The 7,966-nt window shown below is 42.2% G+C and overlaps 1 long non-coding RNA gene across 1 annotated transcript; it reads left to right on the forward strand.

Annotated features, from left to right (window-relative positions):
• Window positions 1-299: 299 nt before the first annotated feature.
• On the forward strand, window positions 300-4,518 carry LOC135108285 (uncharacterized). Its single transcript, XR_010272198.1, has 2 exons — window positions 300-380; window positions 3,445-4,518. It is a non-coding gene; the product is annotated as an uncharacterized LOC135108285 (long non-coding RNA).
• The last annotated feature ends 3,448 nt before the right edge of the window (window positions 4,519-7,966 follow it).

Consider the following 7,966-nt stretch of genomic DNA (forward strand, 5'->3'; position numbering starts at 1 on the left):
TGACATATTTGTAAAAAAAGAAATAATCTTTTAAGCGGAGAGTTCAGAAAATCTATCAAAGATCACGAACAAGTTTAACTGAAATAAGAAGGGAGTGTAACACATGGTGTTTGATGGTGGTCACTATACAAATTATTTCTGTATATTGCTCGTTTCATATTTGTTTGTTTCATAGTATTTGCTCGTTTCATATGATAACTATCTAGGAATAATGAGTGTTAATGAGTGTTTCATTTGTGTATGAATCTCTCGAGCGGTAAACCGAGGGAAGGTAGCTCAGGGAGGGAGGTAAAGCCGGCAGTCTATCTGTGGTATAGCAGCCGCACACACCTTGTTGGATTTAAACCTGTGGATTTATTCCTTGTGAGCGCCAGAGATTGGTGAGTGTTCTTCTATTATATTTGTGATAGGTTTAGGAATATATTAGGAAAGTGTAGTATTTTGTGGCTTGTTATTCTCTCCTGTTGTATTTACGTTACACCCAGAACTGTTATATGTATATTGTGTTTTTTTGTGATATTTCAACGTAAATTGTCATAGTTAGGTAATCAAACATTCATGTGAGATTTATGTGACCCAGAAGTGTCTTTCCACCGTAAGGATAGTTACCATAGCTTGTTAGCTAGTAGTTTATTTATCATGTATTTGTTATTTTTTTTTTTTGACACGTGTGCATAGTGATTTCATTAATGTGTTGCTCTAATGCCTTCATGTGGACTTTGTGATGTTACTTATGTTAATTTTATATTGCATAGTGATTAATTAAGGGTCCTTATCCAGTTGGACCGTTCACCCGCACGTTCACCCGCACGTTCATTAAGGGTCCTTATCCAGTTGGACCGTTCACCCGCACGTTCACCCGCACGTTAATTAAGGGTCCTTATCCAGTTGGACCGTTCACCCGCACGTTCACCCGCACGTTAATTAAGGGTCCTTATCCAGTTGGACCGTTCACCCGCACGTTCACCCGCACGTTAATTAAGGGTCCTTGTCCAGTTGGACCGTTCACCCGCACGTTCACCCGCACGTTCATCCTCACGTTCACTCTTACGTTCACCATATGGGACAAGTAAACACACACAAGAATGAACGAGTGTCAGTAACCTGGCGTAATAATATACCAAGAAGAAATACCCTTGTCTGACGCCCCTGAGTGGGTGTAACAGGGAGAGTGTGAAACCAATCCCTCAAGCGGAACACAGTAGGCACATCAAGCAGACCTTTGCCTCCTGTCAACTGAACAGCAATAGTTCAAGGTTTATGGCAGAGGGTCATAGCTTACAGCAATTAACAGGCCCACTGAATCTAATTACCTGTTTGTTTATCAATTGATTTATTATTTTGTTTGTTTATTTATTCAATTAATTTTATCTATCTACCAAGCTATTCATATTTTTTTTCTGGGGGGTAGGGGAGTGAAGGACTGTCTACAAGATAATGTATTATTAATTTAAGTTACTTATCCCTCCTAATGATAATAGTGACTGGTCAAGACAGAAAGCCAGGGTAGCGGGAACTCGCAAACATTACTCTCGGAACGCCGGAAAATAAAAGGAAAAACATTTGAGTAATCCCTGCGAAGGCTGGCGTGGAGTCCGTGGCGAGGCAGCCGAGCGTTGCTGTGGAGGACTCGGGTTCACTTTCCGCCCATTGTTCGCACGTTGGTGAGTGGTCTTAATGACTAACGTGTTATCATAAGTTACAGCTTTCATCGGGTCTTTGCGTCGTGAGGAACACGGTAACAAGTACTGGCTTGGAGACCACGCTTCAAACTTCACAGCGTATGTCTTAATCGCGCCGCAAAAAATCTCTCGGCACATGCAAGCAAAAACACAAGCCAAGAAAAAAATACGCAAAACTTATAAATCATGTTAAACGTGTCACAAATATAGATGGGAAGAAAAAAATAAATGCATATGTTGGAAATCTAGAAGGAAGAAGAAAATATGATGCATGAGTTGTATGAGTTTGATAATTAAATTAGACGGCTTCCAAACTCGGAGGGGAGACCACAGACACAGCCATGCAGTGCGGACCTTTACAAAGCTAATGAGAAGCCTGTCACTGCACTCAAATTTAGCTCCAATATGATCTTTGAATAACAGTCTGAGACGTACTGTAATAATCCACCGCTCAAGTGTGAAAACTTTCAATACAAATTTCAAATCGGAATACTGCCACGCATGATCACCCTCCTTTACACTTTGTGGACTTTGTGGAGTGTAATCCTTCTACTAATAAAACAATTTTTCACTTAATCAACAATTTTTAGGCACTCATCTTTATACTTTGGTTCTGTTTCCTGGAAAAAGGGCAAAATCAATTTCATGTTCTCTTTTCTAGCGTGTTCAGGCGATCTGTTTTGACAGATTCTGAATCTTAACAGAAGGTGACCATTGCAGTGAAAGGGTTAAGGAACACAATTAAGGTCTTGAACAAGGATGAGAAATGGTACCTTCCTGCATCCCTGCAATCTCCGACACGTGTGTGTGTACGTGTGTGTGTGTGTGTGTGTGTGTGCCAACGAGAAATTTGCACAAAGCGAGTGTAGTGAACGGTTTCTTCATCTCGCTGCATACTGAGGAGCGGGCGTGATACACAAGGTCGAGAGATCGGGTGGGTCTGTCGAGTCATGCAGGAAACACGTGCAGCCTCACCATCACGGCGTCGGTGACCTCACGCTGCAAAACTGTTCACACCCGTCAGCTCGAAGGCCCACGGCGCCACGACATAACCAAACATTCACACCAGTCTATTTAAGAAGAGCCACAAGAAGCAGGCTCTGGATCAGAATATTATTACCGGTCTCGAATCCGGTCAACATCCGGCGGATTTGTCTTGCGGGATCTCGGGACATCCTAAGCCTTTCAAAAGTCAATGACTACCATGGGAACCCAAGAAGGTGAGGACTGGTACATTGTAACTCTCCACGACAAGACCCACAATGAAGGCTGCTGCTGCCATCTGGGCGGCGGAGATGCTGCCTGGCTCATGGGAAAAATGTAATGATCTCTGTCGAACTTCTTGCTTCCGTCTGTGCCTCGTTTACTGCTGAGGAGGATCAAGTATTGCGAGTTTTTCACAGTATGATTTATAAATATAGAAAGAATAGAGAAAACATTGGATATTCAATTTAACTTTGTAACTGGCAAGTATATCATCGTAATGGGTGACACTCACTGGCTGGAGCAAATTAGCAACAGTTGATTGATGACAGCAAGTCGGTATTGAAACGTGTATATTTTCTTTCGATACAAAGTGGAAATACCAAAAAGTTAATTGTTTTCCGTTCAAATTACAGAGACTAATGCAACATCGTTTGACACGCAAAAGGACTCCGTCATGCAAACCAACAAATCTTCAGGGACGCGACGGAAATTGCATATCAGGTGCAGGAAGACTTCATGACTTGCTAACGTCGTTTTTCCTCTTTTCTCTCTCTAGAACACAAGGCTGCTTCATATTTACGCCTTGGATGACCGAAGTTAGAACAGCAGACAATCAATAATAATTCAAGCCAGATGAAGACAACACAAAGAGGAGATGGGTCGAGTATATTTTTTATCAGCTCCTTGACGCTTGAGGTGGTGGCTCCTCAGCTAGCAACAAATACATCACCCAGCATATTTCCTGGTTGGCTGAGGCTACAGACTCTATTAAGCTTCTCCCCTCCCAACTTCGGAGTGAAGGAGAACGGCTTCTTTGTGCCAACACTCAAACACATCTGCATGTCATGAGTATCTGGCAAACTTGTGGACAACTGTCACTGTAGGCATTCCATCACCACTGTCGCCTTGGCTTACTGGTGGTGTAATATTTGTGACGCCTGATTCCGTACACATCTCCATGTATATTGGTACTTGTAATCATCTGACGAAGTGATCTGACCTATGATAAAAATAGCAGAGATAGAGATAGAGAGAGGCGGAGGAAGGAATATATTAACTGATAAATATATCTATTTGTCGAGTAATGTAAAACAATTGAAATGCCTCCGTCTTGCTATTTTCTACCGTTACTTCCATAGTTATCTTCCTTTTTAACTTGCTAGCTGCTTGCTTTCCATCCTTCTACAGCAGTGGTTCTCAACCTTGTTTGCCCCCATGCACACCTTTCACCATATGTTAGAATGTCACTCCCCCTCCTTTCCAAGACTGTCTGCCTCAAAAAGTGCATTCTAAATAGTATGGAAATAATACAGAAAATCCTTGTGGTGAGGCGTTTGCTAGGTTGGTTGCAGCAGGTAACCGATGCATACTGAATTTTGTGCCGCCCTGGGGAGCTCAAAGGGAATAAAAAGATCAACATTCTAACAGTTTGAGTTCGCCAATCTGTGGTCCCAATTCCACCCCCTTGAAAACCTGAAATTCCACCCCCTGTGAGAGATTCCCTCCTGGTTGAAAACGGCTTCACTGCATAAGGCATTCCACTTGCTCTCACTCCTATTTTGTCCAACTTATTAATGCAGGATTTATGTAACTAGCATTTTCATTATTCCATGCTTTTGATGGAAAATTTGGAGCTGTTTTTCTGTTTCTGTATTGCCTATTGCCTACGATTTCAACTGTTTGGAAAGAGATGAAAAATTTGGAGCTGTTTTTCTGTTTCTGTATTGCCTATTGCCTACGATTTCAACTGTTTGGAAAGAGGAGTTTCAAGACACCATAGAAATAAAACTGACCTTTTCTCTCGGATCTTCTACTTTTTGTTAAGCGGGTGGGACATTATAAGCCGGCTTTTTCTTTCTTTGGGTGTTTTTTTTTTTCTTGTCCATTAGCTGGTCTCCCCAATTAATGAAAAAAAAAAAATAAAAATAAAAACACTGACTAACCAGATGAGCTGCAATTAGTGTCTGTTACCAGGATATTACGTAAAACACCAATTCCATTTTAGTAACCGTTAGGAATCTGCAAAGGACGAGAAGTAATGAGTTCAAGGATTATATTATAAAGTAAAAAAAAAAAGTGGAAAGAAGCAGATTCACAAATAGAATGGTAGATGAGTGGAATAGACTCGGTAATCATAGTATTATTCAGGAGCTTTAAACCAGATGGAATTCACGACCAGGGATGACAGACTGGTATAGGTACGAACATTTTACACAGGGACTTCCACGTGTAGGCCTGATGGCTACTCGCAGCTTCCCTTATGTTCATAGGTTACTATCCTCCCAATGGGCATCACTAATCTCGCTCACGTCGCCCTCACTCCATCATGTCGCTCAAATAGGACAATAAGTGCTCGCTCAACTGCATAAATCCTCGCAAACTGAGCGGGGCGCGAAACTCGGTCTACGAAGTGACAGGCAAGGACGTTACCACTATGCTCGCGGGTTGTGGTGTGTGTGTGTGTGTGTGTGTGTGTGAGGGTTGAAGTGTACAGAACTCGTGTAAAAACGCCAAAGGTGATGAGGAAGGAACAAGTGAGGCAAGATCAATGGTAAGATTACGAAGAGTGGCTGAAGGTATGCAAGTCTGTGCCGGGGCAGAGGCCGGCTTGCGAGACGGAACAGTAAGGTCATCTGGTTAAATGACATTTGGAAAGTAGTACTGGCGGGAGGGTGGATGGAAGGGATAGAGAAAAGAAGGGTGGCGTAGGGGGAAGGTACGAGGAGGGAAAGGGACATTAGGGCCGGGAGGTGAAGACAAACAATAAGACATGCGCATTGTGTCGGGGATAAGGAAGGTGAGAGGGACGCGGTGGTTCCTCCAGGGCTTGTTTTCGTATACATTACCTCCTCCCTAGTCCATTCCTCCTCATTCTCCATAATTTCTCGCTTTGCCTAAGGACGTAAATTATTTTTTCCCATTGTGACCTCTGTTTTCTTGTCCGCCTTCTCCTTTGTCTTTCTTACCCACGTTCTTCTACCTTCCTTTCTTGTCCACATTATCGAATCTTCCTCTCCTGTTTTATATTCATGTCCACACTATCTTACCTAACTTTGTGCAATGTTATTCAAGTACTCTTATCTTTTCTTGTCTACGGTCATCTATCTTTCTAGTCTGCATCCTCCTATCTTCCACTGGCATACATCACCGTTATCTTACTGTTCCAACCTCGATACCATAACATTTGATACCCTAGTCACACCTGTCCTTCCATCAGCCATGAAGTAAAGAGTGACATGACAGGTGCGGTGAGGGGTAAGAGAACCCACTCTTAATAACACACCCATAGCTGGGCAACGAATAAGTCGAGAGAGGATGCAACGACACACTATGGAATGCAAGTCGCTAGTTACTCTTGTCCTTCCATAATTTGTGAGGTGAAGCGAGTGACATGATTGGTACAGCGAGGCGTGATGGGATCTAGTCTTGATAACTGTTGGGAGAGCGCAATGACTCGCACTGAGGAACATGAGTGTGTCTTAGTCTTTCCTTAGTATTTTAACGTAAATGATGAGTTTAGGTAGTGTCGATTTTTCGTTGATGCAATGGTGTGCTATCTTGAATAAGAGTTTTTCTGAATATCATTTTGTATGGATCACAAGATGGTACACGTGATTGATTACATTATACGTTTCTTGTAATTTTTTTTCATTGTAAGTATTTGCTTTCAATGATGCACAGTACTGACGGTCAATGAACTACGTACTATCTATCAATCTGTTAGTACCTACGATCAAAAAACTATGCATTACCTATCTATCCATCACTGTAGTACCGAGGCGTCCGTCACTACCAAGAGGACACACGTTCCTTCCGTAGCGCTACAGGCCATAAAGTGGAAATGCAGGTAAAAACACACCAGCAGACGGTCCTTCTCGGTGGCCTCGTGTCCAAAAAAAACGGAGAAGGTTGATGAAGGCCTGTGGGGACCCAAGAGTCAACTACACCACTTGCTCGTGCCGCTCACCCCACAATTTAGAATGCCTAGCGCGTGTCACAAGGCCAAGGGAGAATACTTACTAGGGGAATAGGAAAAAAAAATTAAACAAAAAGCTCATTTATAAACTGAAGGAATGTAAGGTATGGTAGTGACGAAAAACAGCTTCGTAAGTGTGTCTCTCTGATTCTAGTGCGTCATACTTTTATTTATTTATTTTGCTTTTATTTATTTATTCCTTTATTATTTTCACGTTTCTTATTTAATTTTATTTTATTTATATTCTTTTTTTTCTTTTTTTTTTTTTGCGAAACTATAATAACAGTACAGCAGCTCCATACGAGGCAAAGAAAACGCCGCAGCAACTCACAGCCATCTTCAACCAATCCCAACCACCACCACCACCACCACCACCAACCACCATCACCACTATACCACCTCCTCAAACGACAACAGGCACCACCAACATCATCAGCCACTACCACCACCACCAACAAGCACCACTGCCACCATCAACCACCATCACCACCAGTGCACTGCCACGTTCAAAATAGGAGGAAAGTCAACAGTGTTTAATCCTCGACCAGCCTTGGAACGAGAAATGTTCCCTCCGTTGTCACTGCGGTGATCTTTATTTTCTTGACTTCTCTAGCGTTGAGTAAGCCATTCTCTCTCTCTCTCTCTCTCTCTCTCTCTAATATGCAAGTTTCCTGTACAGTTAAATGCGCGTGGCTGTTTACAACGGAACGCAATTACGTAAGTCGAGTAAAGGAGGAGCACAAAGATATTTAATAAATAAAATAAAAAAAAAGAAAATGTAGTAAAAAAAACTTAGCTCCTGCAATAAACAAAAAAAAAAAAAAAAAAAACAGCCAGGGAACCAGATTTCAATTAGTGTGTGTGTCACCAGTCTACCAAATCATAAGAATAACTGCGATAAGCCATGCAGACAGACAGACAGACAGACCTACACGTAGCAGTCCCTTCATTAACACACTCCAAATCCCCGTCCATCATCACTAACATAAACAACATAAACAATATCCCCCGCGATGCCTGCAAGAAGCCACACAGACATATATGTGCCAGTCCCTTCATTACCGTACTACAAATCCCCATCAAACGCCGCTAATATAAACAC

Source organism: Scylla paramamosain, chromosome 17, assembly GCF_035594125.1.
Source record: "Scylla paramamosain isolate STU-SP2022 chromosome 17, ASM3559412v1, whole genome shotgun sequence".
Taxonomy (NCBI): domain Eukaryota; kingdom Metazoa; phylum Arthropoda; class Malacostraca; order Decapoda; family Portunidae; genus Scylla; species Scylla paramamosain.